General features: G+C 50.2%; 1 protein-coding gene across 2 annotated transcripts in view; it reads right to left on the minus strand.

Moving 5' to 3' along the window:
- The window catches only part of TSPAN11 (tetraspanin 11), a 78602-nt gene extending 62430 nt beyond the window's left edge, over nucleotides 1-16172 (minus strand). For both annotated transcript variants that reach the window (XM_066257709.1, XM_066257708.1), the window contains exon 1: nucleotides 15974-16172. The gene's annotated coding sequence lies outside the window, so the exon portion shown is untranslated. The remainder of the gene's footprint in view (nucleotides 1-15973) is intronic.
- Nucleotides 16173-16911: the final 739 nt, after the last annotated feature.

Raw genomic sequence — 16911 nt, forward strand, 5'->3', positions numbered from 1 at the left:
CTCTATTTCCTACATAAGGAGGTGGGCTCCTCTGGCAGATCCACAAGGTGGTCGTCCTAGTCAATGCCTCACCAGTTTGTCTTTTAGCAGGATTGGAGGAGAGAAGTCATTTTGATCTAGAGTTGATTTTCGTGTCTAGGGTCAATCCTCGGAGCACTGAGATGCCTGCTGAGGAACCTCTCATGGCAAGGATAGAGGTTTCAGAGGTGCCCATTCAGGGAGAGCTCAGGATCTGGAAGGCAAGGAGCAGTGCGAGCAGCAAGGCCCCAGAGCCCAGGATGTTGGGATTCAGCAGAGGGTGGCAAGTGGGGATGAGACAGACAGGGTGGCCACATGCTCAGCTCCAGGGGGCGCTGCATACATCAGAGTCCCTGTGGTAGCTACGCCTGGAACAGTGCAGGGCACAGTCTATGCAGGTGCGCACAGCTGCTCCCAGAATTGTGCAGGGCACAGTCTATGCAGGTGCGCACAGCTGCTCCCAGAATTGTGCAGGGCACAGTCTATGCAGGTGCGCACAGCTGCTCCCAGAATTGTGCAGGGCACAGTCTATGCAGGTGCGCACAGCTGCTCCCAGAATTGTGCAGGGCACAGTCTATGCAGGTGCGCACAGCTGCTCCCAGAATTGTGTAGGGCACAGTCTATGCAGGTGCGCACAGCTGCTCCCAGAATTGTGCAGGGCACAGTCTATGCAGGTGCGCACAGCTGCTCCCAGAATTGTGTAGGGCACAGTCTATGCAGGTGCGCACAGCTGCTCCCAGAATTGTGCAGGGCACAGTCTATGCAGGTGCGCACAGCTGCTCCCAGAATTGTGCAGGGCACAGTCTATGCAGGTGCGCACAGCTGCTCCCAGAATTGTGCAGGGCACAGTCTATGCAGGTGTGCACAGCTGCTGACTTAATAAGCTACTTATTTTTCTTCTCTTTTCCAGAAAACCAGAGCCCTTACCACCATTCTCCCTGCTGAGCTTGGGTGCCTTTCTTCGGATGAGGTGGGCTGGGTGAAATTCTGACTTTTATTGGAAGTTGTCAAGCAGGGACTGGGTAGCACAATACACAGTAGATGAGCAGTTAAGGTATTTAAGGGTTGGGCTGTCCAAACCCAGTGAGGGTGGATAAACATTTGGGGGCTGGTACACTTGACCAAAAACAAAACAACAACAAAATAAACAGAAAACACCCATGGATTATTATTATCATATATATATATGATAAATTATTATGATAATATATATATTATTATCATATATATATGAAAAATACCAAATATATATATATGATAATATATATATATATTTGGTATTTTTCTGAAGTGAGAAGCGGGGGGGGGGCAGACAGACTCCCACATGTGCCTGACCAGGATCCACCCGGCATGCCCACCAGGGGGCAATGCTCTGCCCATCTGGGGTGTTGCTCTGCTGCAACCAGAGCCATTCTAGTGCCTGAGGCAGAGGCCATGCAGCCATCCTCAGCGCCCAGGCCAACTTTACTCCAATGAAGCCTTGGCTGCAGGAGGGGAAGAGAGAGATAGAGAGATAGAGAGAAAGGAGAGGGGAAGGCTGGAGAAGCAGATGGGCGCTTCTCCTGTGTGCCCTGGCCAGGAATCAAACCTGGGATTTCCACACACGCTCTGCGGCTGAGCCAACTGGCCAGGGTCACCCATGGATTATTTTTATATACAATACATATAAGCCTTAATTGCAATTTGTAGGTAAATATCCTCCCCACTTTTCTAGAGGATGGGAGGTGTATTAAAACTTACTTGGCTGACCTGTGGTGGCGCAGTGGATAAAGCATCGACCTAGAATGCTGAGGTTGCTGGTTCAAAACCTTGCACTTGTCTGGTCAAGGCACATATAAGAGTTGATGCTTCCTGCTCCTCCCCCCCCCTCTCTGTCTCACTCTCTCTCCTCGCTAAAATGAATTTTAAAAAATGTTAAAAAAAAAAACTTAACTTGGGTTTGGTTCATAAGGTGGCCAAGACTACTAGTGGTCTACCAAAAGTTATTCTACCATTCTTGTATCATAATGAAGTTGTAGCTAGGCACATGACCACCTAACCAGTAGCTAAGAGTATAGCATTTTACTTCTGACAAACTGGATCTCAAAAACATCTTTTAAAAAATGCATTGCCTAATATACTTCCTGCTCCTGCTGAAACCAGCATCATTATAGAGAAGAATGCAGTCTATTATTTTCCCACACTCAGAGATGGAGCTGTATTATAATTTCCCTGATTTTCTTGAGTGAATGGATCTATGATTTCTACCAAGGAAGAGCTGTTCTTTTCATCACCCACATGAAGACACGTGTGCAAGGCCCCGTCCAGGTGGGCGCTGCTTGGTAGTCACCCAAGGCTGGCACTTGGCACCAGGGGGCTCTGCTGGGGAGAGTGGGTGTTCCTGGAGCCCAGGAGAGGGACGAGCACTGAGGGCGGTCTGCCCTTCCCCTGATTCCCAAGGAAAGAGGGAGGCCGACGTGATGCTGACCAAGCCCACCAGTAAGCGTGGTGTGGTATTCACAGAGGCGTCAGCAGACAGAGGGACAGGCAGAAGCCCAGTGTCAGGGCATCGGACTCAGGATTTCCCCCTCCACTTGCCAGCAGCCTAGGCACGGCACTGCCCCTCTCGGAGCCTCATCCTAGTTTACCTATCGGTACAATGAGAAAGTGATGTTCTACTGGTACATTCTTTCAAATAAATGTTTATGTAGACTGTTATACAAAACAGATAAAAAGTAGCTTCTCTAGTTAAAGGGGTGTGCTAGCCCCGCTCACTTGATCACCGTCTCCCTCCACACTCACCCTAGAGCTGGAACCACAGAGAAACCCAGTGCTGGCAGAGACCAACATGCAGACATCAGCTGTTTCATTTCAACTGCATATTGTCACCTGCCTTTGTCCCTGGTCAAGATGAGCCAGGGAGGGGGGCAGGGGCAGGGTGCAGTTGCAGGGATCGATATCATAGACCCATAAGATATTTTTAGAATTGAAAGTGACCTCACAGATCACCTGAGAAGCCCTTCATTTAATATATAGATGGCTCAGCTCCTGTGGACCCTAACCCTGCCCCAACCTCACCCCAATCTTTCTTTTTTTTTTTTATTGTGGTAAAATGCACATATATAAAATTTACCCTTGTAACCATCTTAAAGTGTATAATTTGGTGGCACATTCACATGTGGTGCAATTACAATATTGTACAACCATCACTGCTATCTCGTACCAGAACTTTCTCATCACCCCAGATGGAAACCTTGTACCCTGAATAATTAATGTCAGTGGAATCATATAATATGTAGTTTTCTGTGTCTGGCTTCTCTCACTTAGCATGATATGTTCTAGGTTCATTCACAGTTTGTCATTTATTGGGACTGCATTCCTTTTTATAGCTAATAGACCACAGCATGGGTATACCACCTTTTGCTTATCCATTCACCTGTGGATGGACATCTGTGTTGTTTCCACCTTTCGGTTACTGTGAATAGAGCTGCTGTGAACATTCATGCAGGAGTCGTTTTTGGACACATATTTTCAATTCCTTCGGGTAATACCTAGGAGGGGAATTGCTGGGCCCTATGATAACTCTATATTTAACTCATTGAGGAACCTCCAGATGGCCCTTCACAGCCCTACTCATTGTTGTGAATATGGCATCTGCCCTGGGCAAGTGGGCACAGCCACCCCCTGCCCACCGGGGAATGGCAGGGGCCCTTGCCACGCTGGCACGTGGTTTGCTATTTCTGTCCTCTCCAGGCTTTAGCTCTCACAATAACTAAGAGGTAGGTACTCTTGGGATCGCCACGGCACAGATGAGAAAACATATTCAAAGACACACAGCTTGTCTGACATAAAACCCACCCCACCCGCCCTGTGCTGCCCCACGGGAGCCCCCCTGGCTTTGGAGCAGTCGGCAAACCGTCCTGCCCAGGCTCCTGGTCCTGCCTCCTAGGAACACCTCCCAGTGTGGCTCCTGCCAGGCCAGCGCGGGAAGCTGGGCCGCCTCCCAGGCTCTGTCATTGCCTCAGGCTTCTCTCATTAGTGCCCAGCTCCTAGTTCATGATGAGAACTTCTGCCTGGGAGGCTTCTGGCACAGCTGGGCCCTGCTCTGAGCCCTCACCAGGGCCCCGGGAACACGGCAGCGTGAGGACTGGTCCCGGCGGCCACCTTCCTCCCAGGGCAGCTTCCAGTGTGCCTGGACTCACACTGTGGACAACGGCTTTCCGGACCCTGTGCCCAGCCAGGGAAATCTGGGCTGCCTTTGGAAGCTGCACCTGGACTTTGCAGTCTGAGTCCACGTGACTTCAGCAAGGCGGAAAAGGCTGCTCACTACCCCAGGGCCCAGAGCAGGCACCCGTCAGCGACACCCCATCCAGTCGCTTCTGCTCCAACCCCCTCTCGCACAGAGTTAGGGTGGAAGCTCCTGAAGCAGGTCTTCCTGTCACTCTGCCATCCACCATGGGTAGTCCAGCCAACATCTGCATGCTAGTGCCTTGCAGAAGTTACAGAAGGCCAGAGAAGCTAGGTGACCATAACCCTGAGAGAGGAGGGGAATGTTCTCAACACCCACAGCCCCCCGTGAGCCAGAGAGAGGCAGGAGACACTCAGGGTCCCGGAGGACTCCCAGGCTTGGATGCAGGACTCAGGCTGGAGCTGGGGCCCTGGGCCATCTGTCCTTAGGGGCCAGGGTGTGCTGTCACTGTTGTGTCCATGCAAGAAGGGCAAGGACATAAGACATGGCTTCTCAAAGCGGTCTAGAGGATGTGGGAGCACTCCTGACCCCAAAGCAACAATGATCTCAGCTCTCAGAGTCAACAAGGACTCACCAGCCAACTTGACACAGGGCCCCAGGTCCTCAGATACAGAACACCACCACTGCCCTCCCCCGCAGGGTGGGATCCCAGCTGCAAACAAACTCCTCCAGGCCTAACATGAGAAAGAGCTGCTTGGGAGATGAAGCCATCTGGAGCACACACAGGACACCCAGCAGCTTCGGGGAAGAGGCCCTCGCAGGGCAGGGCAGCTGATGCAGTTCTGAGCGTAGGCAGGAGGGGGAGGGAGGAGGGGGAGGGGGGAAGAGGAGGGAAGGAAGCTGGGAGTGAACATATATGGGGAGAAGATTGTCACCCTTACTGCCTGTTTGACTTTGGGTGGGTCATCTAACATAAGAGGGCAAGGACCCCGAGAAAGTGACTGTGAGGGCCAGTAAATGCTGGTTGACCATGCAGCCCACTCCCCACCCAGCAGCCCAGCAGCCCAGCCCGGCAGCAGGCTCCATCACAGGACATGGCAGGGACCAGCCAGGCTGGTGGAGAGGAGCATTCGGGAGAAGGCCCTCCCCTGCCCCCCCCCCCATGGGGGAAGGCTTCCCCTGCCCCCCGCAGAAGCCTTCAGGGTGATGCACATTAGTTCCTGCTTGAGTACATTCACCTTCTCTCTGGGACTCAAAAGGCAGATAATCCCTTCAGGCAGCAGGAAGTGAAAAAAGAAATGCCTGAATGACACAAAAACTCACCTCCTTTCCCACAGAGGAGGATTTGTACATTTCTCATTTGCTTTCAACATAGTGCCTGTCTTGTCTCTAGAGCAGGATGCTGCGGCTTATAAATTCTTTGAAGGGTTTATAATTTGGGGGCCCCTGAAATTGTATGAAAAATGTTACCACTTATGTGCTGGGGCTCTATAGGTGTTAGCAGATGCCCAAAGGAATTTATGAAACCCCCCCACATCCCCCATGAAAAGATTCAGGCTCCTTTTTGGACAGGTACAGACAAAGCCCAGATTATCAGCTCCCAAGAGAAGGGCCATGCCATGGGCCAGGCAGGCCAGCAGAGGCAGAGTGGAGGCTGGAAGCCAAGTATCTGGGTGTGCAGACCTCTGGTTCAACTTGCTTTTACCACATAGCACGTGGGCTACAGATCTGTGCATGTGTGTGAGGGTGAGGGAGAGAACACTCATGCATTCAAATTTAAATTCCAATTTTCACTTTGGGACTTGGATGTGAATCTGTTAGGTCTTAGGCCCAGGAGGTGATGTCATTTATTGAAGAGAGTTTGGAAGCTGCTAAGCTCCCTGATAAATAAACCACATGTCTTCATCTCTGGTCTGTGAAAACATATTTTCTAGGGACTTAGAAACCACCTTGGAAAGTAGTAGAATCTTCTCCCTGCAGGAGAGTCAAACACACGGATAATTGTCTTTTTAAAGATAGTTGACCTTTCTGAGCAAAGAAATACTGCACTCACATGGCAACTAACCAATAACCTCTCTGCTGTTACCCTAATTCTCCCTAAAAAAAAAGAAGTAACTTTAGTTTCATGAGTTATACAGAAAGGATGTTATAGCACTAGTCTTGGCATCAGAACATTCTAGATGCTGCCTACATTGGCTCCCTAACCATGCACTAATTACATCACCAGCATGATCATCACTACTACAGTTCTCAAGGTTTGGGAGCCATCTGTATGTCCCAGGACTTAAAGAAAGAGAAGCAACCTTTGAAGTCAGTCCACTCCCATATGTTGGCCAGGGACCCAGAGGAAGAATGTCCTTTGCTTATTTTCACAAAGCAAGGTTGAGAAGAGCTATGACTTGAACCCACATCTCTGGTTCTCAGCCCGGTGCTCTGGGTTTGGGGGCACTACAGACTCACAGTGCTGCCAACAGTCACGATAAGATTTCATTTATTGATTATGGAGAGAGGGGAGAGAGAGAGAGAAAGGTGGGGGTAGGGGAGCAGGAACCATTAACTGTTAGTAGTTGCCTCTTATATGTGCCTTGACCCGGCAAGCCCTGGGTTTCAAACTGGCAACCTCAGCGTCCCAGGCTGACACTCTATCCACTGCGCCACCACAGGTCAGGCCCAACAGTCATGATTTCTGAACTCCCACTGCCTCTGGTTGTCACCAAGGCCAACAGTACCAGGACATCGGGAGGTGCCTAAGGTGCTTTGGAGACATGAAAAGCTCTAAAAAAGGATGCCTCGTTATTGGTGGTGATGATAATATCTAATATACACCACTTTGGCTGCTAGTTTCCAAAATAAGAAAGGAAGAACCTAAATTCCCAACCAGCTCTGTGGGTAACAACTGTACTCTTGACGACTCAGATGGCATCTTTATCTCTGGTTGCCTGGTGTGCCTCTGGTGCTCAGGTTCTTGAATTGTTTCTAAGAAGGCACACAGCAATCCAACCTTTGGATGGTGTGGCTCACACCCTGCCACACAGGACACACAGGACACTGGGCAAGACCTGGGAGAGCCGAGGACAATTTGCTTTACAAACCCACAAGCTCAACCAGTTTCAATTCATTGAAATGCCAGGTCATGCCTGATTGTGAGCACGCCTCCCCACCCCCACCCCCACTGCTTTTGAGGTCAGACCTCCCTGGGTTTGAATCTCAGCACTGCTATTTATTAACTGTGGGATTTGGAGAAGGTCTTTAATCTCTCTTTGCCACAACATTCACAACCATAAAATGGGGGTGATAGCACTGATTTCATAGGGTTGTGACGATTATAGGAGATAATGTATGTTGAAACCTTACAGAACGTCCAGCACATAGTAGGCCATCAGTCAGTCATAAATCCTATTAAATTCTTATAAATGCCACACATGCTATGTTGTTGGAGGCCGGGCAACCGGGACAACGTACCCTGTGGCACCTGCCCTTTCTGGAGGGAGGGGCAGTGTTGGGAGAACGGAATCTGTCTATCAGTCATGAGGTGAAGGTCAGCAGCACAGCATTCCTGCTCTCCAGGCACGCATGTTTACTTTCATTACTTCAAGATAGTTCAGAAATTGTACTTAAACCTGTACTAACCAAGAGACTTCTTCTATAAGTTAATACACTAAAGACAAACAAATACGTAGTAATGCAAAGCAGAGCCCAAAGCTAAAATCATTATAATTTTATCAGAGAAGAGGTCATTACTGGTGTTGGTGGGGTTATTCTAGTCCGGGTTCTGGCTCTTGTGGCTCATTTCACCTCCCAGGGCCTCGGCCTAGTGTAAAATAACAATGAAGCTGGCAGGCCTCTGTGGTCCCCTGGCCAGCTCCCCCCTTTCCTCCTGCTCCCTCCTCCCAGCCCACCATGAAGTCTGCCAGGAATGGGCAGCTTTAGGTTTGAAAGGCCAAGCCTTTGAGTAGTGTGCTCATCCTTGAGGTGCATAAGAATCCCTGGAGTGTTGGTTAAAACATAGACACTGGCCCCCTTACCCTCACCCGTCCCACTGGAGTTTGTGAGTTAGCAGACAGACGGGGATGGGGTCTAAGATCTGCACTTCTAACCAGCGGGAGGCTGTCTGACTCCGAAGGACCTCACTTAGAGAATTCCTGCTAAATGTAGGGCAGCCCTTTTCAACTTCAGCTGCACCGGAACCCCTGAGGGAGCCTTGGCTGCACCCAGGTGAATTCAATCAGGCTCTCAGAGAACAGCAGGAGAGAGAGACCCTGGGTCCGAGGCGGGCTTCCCTCTAACCACCACGCCCTGTTCAGTGCCTTGGGGTTGCTGAGCTGTCCTGATCGATAATCACAGGCTGACCCGGGATGGGTTAGGGCTTAGCACACTCTTTTCATAAAGGCCCAGTTAGCAAATATTTCAGGCTTGCTGCCCATATGGTCTCTGCCGCATAGTCTATGTTCTTGGATTGTTTCAACCTTTTAAATATGTAATATTAGCTTGCAAGTCATAGAAGAACAGTTTGTGAACCCCTGGAGAATTGCCAGTCATAAAGCATCTAATTTAATAATAAAAATACCTATTTACAATTAGCATTATTCAATAAATTAAAACCATGGTAGAATGTAGATGATTTAGAGGAATTAATCGTACAATGTGAGTGTGGCTCCTCTGTTGTCTGTAACTGCTTCGTTTAACAGCTTTCCTTTATGCATTAAAAAAAGATGAGGGGCTTTTTCCCACTCTCCTTGTCTAGTTCAAGGTACTAGAACAGCAGATACTCAAATAACATTGTTTCCTTCAATGTTTCTATAAAGTCAATGAGATGCAGTAGGAACTTCTTATTTATAACAATCAGCCTAGTAAAACTGATTTCGTTATGAGTCGTTTCACTTCAAATCTACTGAGGACTTACTATTCTTGTTTTCCTAGTATTTGCTCGGAACTTGAGGAATTAAAAGTCCTTAGCTATCTGCTCAGTGTAATCAGAAAGCGTCAATTGTCTTCTGATTATTGCATTCTCACCCAGTACTTCTCATCCTAACTTCCTGTCTCACCCTCTCTCCCCAAAGAGAAATTTATTTCTTCTGGAAGTCCTGGCTTCCCTAAGTCTCTGTGTGTGCAAACATCACCCCAAAATGTGGAGTCACACGGCCCTTCCACATCGCCCTTCCCCTGGTTTCTCTTCTCTCCAACCCAAGGGGCACCCCTTCCCAGCCCACCCTCTCTGGACAAAGGGCCACGGCCAGAGAGGCTGCGAGGCTCTTTGAATAGGACTAAGAACTTCAAGCTTTCTGTTTTTCAATCTGTTCCAAACCTCAGAAAATGAACAATACCCACCTCTACTCCTGTCCTTTGTCCTTTTTCTCTTGAGCCTTTTAAATACTCTAGAACCTGTTAGTGAAATGACCAAAGCTGACTTCTAAAAAAATATATACATGATTTAAAGCAGAAGGGTAGACATGGCTAAGGAAATGGAAGCCTCTGTCTTCCAAGGACGGACGTGGGTAATGGAACCCGAGGACACTCAAATGGCCCACCCGTTTGAAGGAATTGTTCTGCCCTAACTGGGCTGCTGTCCAAACATGTGACTAAAACCTGAGGCCCAGAGTTGAGGCCTTGCTGGCTTTGTGGGCCGGCAGCCTGGGGGGCTGCACGTGCCCGCGCTGAGAGGCCCTGGGAGGTCTAATGCTGGGCAGATGGCCTGCGCGCACGTGAGCAGAGGGGAGGCACACAGGTGTGTGTCCCTGTTCCTTGTGGCCTCACTTATCTAGTGTTCATGATGCCCAGTGAGCACAGAATTCCGTTCACAACATATAAACGCTATAATGCAGAAAGCGGACAGTGAACAGTGAAATCACTATTAGTTACACGGTCTTTGATGGATTTTTTTTCAGCTGGAGAAACAAATTTCCACTTATATTAAAGTTTGGCTGACAAAACTCTTTCAAAACAGGAAGTCTGTGTGAAGAAAGAAGACTCTGTATGTCAGGACAAGCTGAGATCCACTGCGGGTCACCCCCTCTGCCATCAAGGAGGATCTGTGAGCTACTTTGGAATGGACCAGGGAACCGGCAGAGCAATTGCCCTTAACATTTTGAACCCCTGTGACATTCTTAGTGGTTGAATTTGTGGAATTTTACGGTGAAGCTCCTGAAGCCTTTCAGAAGGGCCACATGCGTGTCCACGGGCAGTGCAAACAGAGGAAGGAGCTGCCTCTCTTCAAAGCTGTGGGCTGGGAAAGCGCTCCAAGGAGAGAATGGGTGCTGGGCTGGCCAGGGCGTCAGCAGCAAGAGACCACACCCCCCTGGCTGCTCACAGGGGAGACCTGTTTTAATAATTCTTTTATTTATGACAATTTATTTTTTTTAACATTTTATTTATTCATTTTTTTTTTTTAGAGAGAGGAGACACAGAGAGAGAAAGAGACAGAGAGAGGAAAGAGAAAGAACAGAGGGAGGAGCAGGAAGCATCAACTCCCATATGTGCCTTGACCAGGCAAGCCTGGGGTTTCGAACCGGTGACCTCAGCGTTCCAGGTCAACGCTTTTACCCACTGCGCCACCATAGGTCAGGTGGCAGACCTGTTTTAGACACAATTATACAGCAGTTACCACCAGGCAAGGCCCTTTCTCATCATGAGCCCTCTTCCTAACTGTTCCCTGTTGGCATCAGATGTTTCTGTGTCCAGTACCCTCTACTAAGTTGACCTTTCCAGGCTTGACTCAGGCATCTGTACACCAGGCTAGGAGTTAGAGAGCATCTCCCCGGTTTTCAGGATGAGGAAACTGAGGCTCAGTGAGGTCCCGTAACACACTCAAGGTCACACAGGAGGAAGGGGCAGAGCTGGGGCTCCACACTGGCCTGTCTGGCCCAGAGCTGGGCTCTGTCCTGGGCTGGAACTCGGCTTCCTGCTGTCTCTGAGCTCCCCTGTGGCTGTGGTGAGCGCTGAAGTGTGCACTCAGCTTTTTCCCATCTCTTCTTGGGAGTGAGTTTAATCTCCCCAGCAGCTAGAAGCTTGGAGGTCAGGGACCAGGCCTTTATGTGTCTTTCAGGCCTGAAGAGTCAAGGTCATAGCAGGCAAGTGGTGAATCTGTGTCTACTAAAGCCTGAGCCCCCAACTCTGCCTGCTCTGTGGTATGCTGTCTTGTCAGTATATACTCTATGAACCTGGGAACCCACACGAGTCAGCCAAAGCAGGAGCAAGTACAAGGAGCCAAGTCAGTGGTCTAAAGGAAGTCACGAGGATTCTTATCTGCAGTCATGTCTCTTCCCTGCACTTCTTTCCAAAGTCCTCTCCTCAACCAACCAACTAAACAACTAAACAGCCAGACCTCCTTCTACACTGTGGGTATACTATTAACATATACTGCTCACAAAAATTAGGGGATATTTTATTGCTTCATATTCATTTTTCAAATATCCCCTAATTTTTGTGAGCAGTAAGAATATTATAGGCCTGGGTCGGTTGGCTCAGTGGTAGAACATTGGCCTGGTATGTGGAAGTCCCAGGTTCGATTCCCGTTCAGGGCAAACAGGAGAAGCAACCATCTGCTTCTCTACCCTTTTCCCCTCTCCTTAACACTCTCTCTCTCTCTCTCTCTCTCTCTCCCTCCCTCCTTCTCCTGCAGCCATGGCTCATTTGAGCAAGTTGACCCTGGGCACTGAGGATGGCACCATAGCCTTACCTCAGGCACTAAAATAGCTCGATTGCCAAGCAATGGAGCAATGGCCCTAGATGGGCAGAGCATTGCCCTTTAGTAGGCTTGCCGGGTGGATCCTGGTCAGGGTGCATAGGGGAATCTGTCTCTCTGCCTCCCTGTCTTTCACTTAATAATAATTTTTTAAAAATTTAAATAAATATAGAATATTATATATAAAAATAATAAATAATATTTATCATATAGCTATATTATAGTATACATGGGATATACTAACTCCCATGGGGGTTAGTAAAGTTGGTGATAAATACATATTCTGTGCCTAAAACCCAGGCACAGTGCTGGACACAGGAGACATACTGCTATGGGAAGGGACAACATGAGACACGCTTGACATGGAGCTGATGTGGCTGCTATAAATACGGGTCAGGGTGAGCCATCACGTTGCTGTCCCCAGAAATCGCTCAGAGAGAAGAGCCCTTCTCTACTGCCAACGACTCAGGAAAAATGATGCTGAGCAGACATCTCCTGTGCAGGAGGCACATCGGGGCAGTTTGCCTGGGAACACACCAGAGGAGGACGATGACAGACACAGTCACCCTACACAAGCTGCTCTAGCCTGCGAGCGTGTGGTTTGGCCACCTTGCGGATATCAAGTGAACTCTGGTCCCAAACTCCTTGCACACGGGCTCCAGAGGCTTCTACATGCCCCACATTGCTGTATTGTGTGCAAAATAACTTTCACATTAACCCTGACCAAAACCCCAGGAAATTAAACCAGTTAAAACACACACACACACACACACACACACACACACACACACACACAATGAATTCCATTGCCAAGCAGAAAGGCTCTGTGGGATAACCACTCCAGTGTCTGAATCACTGCCTTTGGCCCTCCTTGCCGGCCAACTGTGCACTATTACTTCAACTTAGAGTTCAAAGCCCCTATGAGTCCTCTGATATAATGGTTTTTTAGTTTGTAGTGGGAGGTCATTTTCTTCAAAGGAAATCCTACCATAACTCAGATTAACCCTAAACTGTTAGCACAAGGGACTTAGGCACAAGGGACCCTGGCTGGAGTCTGGGGCTTGCTCCTCCCTCAGATGCTCTAGGACAGGGGTCGGGAACCTATGGCTCGCGAGCCAGATGTGTCTCTTTTGATGGCTGCATCTGGCTCGCAGACAAATCTTTAACAGAAAAAATAATAACGTTAAAAATATAAAACATTCGCCTGACCAGGTGGTGGTGCAGTGGATAGAGCCTCGGACTGGGATGCAGAGGACCCAGGTTCCAGACCTTGAGGTTGCCAGCTTGAGCGCAGGCTCATCTGGCTTGAGCAAAAAGCCCACCAGCTTGGACCCAAGGTCATTGGCTCGAACAAGGGGTTACTTGGTCTGCTGAAGGCCCGCGGTCATGGCACATATGAGAAAACAATCAATGAACAACTAAGGTGTCGCCATGAAAAACTGATTGATGCTTCTCATCTCTCTCTGTTCCTGTCTGTCTGTCCCTATCTATCCCTCCATCTGACTCTCTCTCTGTCCTTGTAAAAAAAAAAGTATATATATATATATATATATAATATATATATATTATATATATGAAACATTCTCATGTATTACAATCCATTCATTTCCTACAGCTCATGTTCATGGTTGCAGGTGGCTGGAGCCAATCACAGCTGTCCTCCGGGACAACACCAAATTTTTATTGGATAATGCATAAGGTACACGGGTCGTTGTTTGGCTCTCATGGAATTACATTTTAAAATATGTGGCGTTCATGGCTCTCTCAGCCAAAAAGGTTCTGGACCCCTGCTCCAGGAGCTCCTCCCTCAGACTGCATGAAAAACATGCGGCCATTCCCTTGTATTAAGTTATTCACAGACTCACTAACACAACTTTTCTAAAGCACCTACTGTGTTCTGTGTGCTGGTGGCCAGCAGGTCACAGGACACGGGAGAGCCCACTCTCCCGAAGCTCACTGTGTGGTCCTAGGGGGCAGACAGAAGTCCAGATGGTCTGTGAAGGAGTTAGATCAGGGCGAGGTGGGTGATCGGGCCAGGAGGTGGCTACTTTATGTGGTGATCAGAAAGGGCCTCTCTGAGGAAGTGAAACATGAGCTGACAGCGGGACCACCTGGAAAGGTATTCTTGATTCTGACCAGTGAGGAAGCAGACCCAAGGAAGTGAAATGACTTGGCCCAGGTCACAGAGCCAGTAGGAAGCTGAGCTGGGACTTAGGACTTACCCAGGGTTTCCAGGATTCCTGCCAGGGCTCTTTTCTTTCGCAGTGTTTACCAAATAGCTACTATGGTCAATGAAGTCCGAGGGACAGGTGACATCCAAGGGTTGACAAACCACCAACCACATCCTGGTGTTCACGGCTGTCTGTCATGAATCCTGACCACCTCTCCCTGCCCTCCTCGCCTGTTATAGGTTGGGGGCTCAGTGATCCAGAAGACAGCACCCTGCAGTTGACATTCCTGACCTGTGACCTTGCTGGGAAAGCTTCCTCCTCTCCTGTCTCCCTGGCTGCAAACTGTGGTCAATGGTCCTTACTACTTCCATTGTTGGCATGATGGTAAAAGCTAAACAGTGGGTAGAAAGCCTCCTGACCCACCTCGAGGAAGAGTCCCTGTATCATGCTGCTCTAAGGCTCTGACCTACAGGCCATTCAAGCAGGCTCCCCTTTTGCTGCAAAGGTACTCACACAAAACCTATGGCAGCACACGGGCCTGCATGTGTGTCATATACTCAGAGTCCAAAGTCTTCACAGGCAGACACTCCTATTATGCTCAATATCACAGGAAGCAGCCTGCAGACGGCTCCCACAAACCAAATAGCTCCAGACCCCAAGTGTTCCCCACACCTTCCAGTTGGCACCTGTGGGTCCAGCATCCGCCCTTTGCCCTCAGAGCCTTATTGCTGTCAAAGCACTTTCCGGGCATGAGCTAAATTGAGCCTCAAGAGTTAGACAGACAGTGGTTACTAGTTTTGCACACGAAGCAATGCAACCCCAGAGTGATCTGTGCAAGGAACACTGCTACTGACCAAGAAACCACTACTAAATGTTGATTCAAACTCAGGTCTCCTGACTCCAACTGCAGATTCTTTTCACTAAAATCCAGCTGCCCACAAGTTAAACACAGACCATCAACGCTGGCCTAATACCACCCTCGTTCTCTTTACTCTCTGTCCTAGAGTATACTTACGAGTTTTTCCAGAAACTGCCTCGTTTCTCCACACCATCCCTGCTCACCATGTGTGCCAACATGCTGGAAACCTCTGTAGCTCTTACTCCTGCACACTCAGCAACTCAGACCCCGGCTGGATGCTCTCCTGCCCACCCGACCGAGCCCTCCTCCCTTTTATATTTTCCAGACTAGTTATGCATATGAAAACTGCACATATCACTGGTGAAAACAATACACGCTAGAACCTTTCACACCTTCCTTCTTTCTATACCAAACTAATCAACTGCACGTGCAGGAACTGGCAGGGAAACACAGGTGACAGGCCCTGCAGAACCATGGCCCCCACAATATGCAGCTGTGCCCATGGGACTGGCTGACACTGCATAGACAGCTGAGGACAGTCCTGGGCAGACATGAGGCACACCAGCTGCCAGCATTTAGCAAACTCTGTTTTGCATGGGGAACAGAGCCAAGGACTGCAAAATTTCAAGTTAGGATCACCCTGGATCTGTCACTTCAGGCTTAGGCATAAGAGCCCGCGTCTAGGATTCAGGGTGGACAAAGAGAATGACATTCTGAACAGGGGCTGACATGCATGGAGCAAGCTGACAGCACACGTCACTGCGAAGCCCAGGGCTCTCTCCCAAGACCCACGTGCAGAAACCGAGAACACAGTTATGGACCCAAATGATGGGGATCCTGTACAGACAACAGTGCATACACGCATCCATCCTGAGTGTCTCCAGGTTTCCTGTCCCCACTCCTATCCGAAGTCAGCTTGCCCCTGCCTGGCGGGGCCCCGTGCGGTCCAGCTCCGGGGACCGGGCAGGGGAAGAGAGGCGCCTCCTCTCTGCGACCCGCCGGCCTGGCGGGGTCGCCCGCCTCCCCGTGCGCCTCGGTCCCGGCGGGCCCTCCCGAGCTCGGCGCACTGTACTTACCAGCCGTGGCCGCGGGGCTCGGTTCGCAGCCGGGGAAGCGGACCCAGAGGAGGAGCGGCGGCTCGTGGGGCGGCCCCTTCCCGCACGTCCCGCCGTGCTCCCGACCTCCCGTGGGGAGAGGGTCGGTGCGAGGACAGTCTGCTCCGCCGGAGCCCGCGGGCGCTTCCTGCCGGCCAGCCGCCCGCCCCGCCCCGCTGCCCGCGCCCCCTCCACTCCCAGGCCCGCTCTTCCCTCGGCTAGCGGGCCTCCCAGAAGCCTTGTGCGGCCACGTCTTTGTTTGGGACTTGGCCTTTTTTCAATTCCCAGTACACAGAGCGAATTAAGCTGGAGTTAGGGGCAGCTGTGTGGTTGTCTGGTGAATCACTGCTCGGAAGGGGTGGGTGGGCTGCGAGGCGCGGGGGGGGGGGCTTACAGAGAGCCCAGTGGGCCCCACAGCCTCCTCCCCCACCGGGGCCTCTCTCAGGTCTTGCTGGCCCCCGGGTCAACCCCTGGTGGAGCCTGGAATGAGCAGGGCCCTGGGAGAAGTTGGCCTGTGAGGACTCCCGGGGGCTCTAGAGACAAGCCTGTATAATCACAAAGAGCCTTTCGTCTCCCCACAACCGTGCACATGGAAGACTATCATCACTGTCCCGTAACTCTGAGAATCATCCTGACAGCTTTCCATTTCCTGGGCCTGGGGAGAATCCAGATATCTTCTGGGGAGGGGGAGAAGCGTGGGGGGAGACACATGCTAGGCAGGCCCTGGCTGGTTAGGTCAGTGGATTAAAGCCTCCACCCAAACCTAAAAGTTTGTGGGTTCCATCCCTGGTTGGGGCGCGCGCGCGCGCACACACACACACACACACACACACACACGGGAAGCAACCAATGAATGCACAATTAAGTGGAACAACACGTGAGTGCTTCCCTTCCCCATCCCCTCTCTTTCCTCTGTCTCT

This window comes from Saccopteryx bilineata, chromosome 2 (assembly GCF_036850765.1).
Source record: "Saccopteryx bilineata isolate mSacBil1 chromosome 2, mSacBil1_pri_phased_curated, whole genome shotgun sequence".
NCBI lineage: Eukaryota > Metazoa > Chordata > Mammalia > Chiroptera > Emballonuridae > Saccopteryx > Saccopteryx bilineata.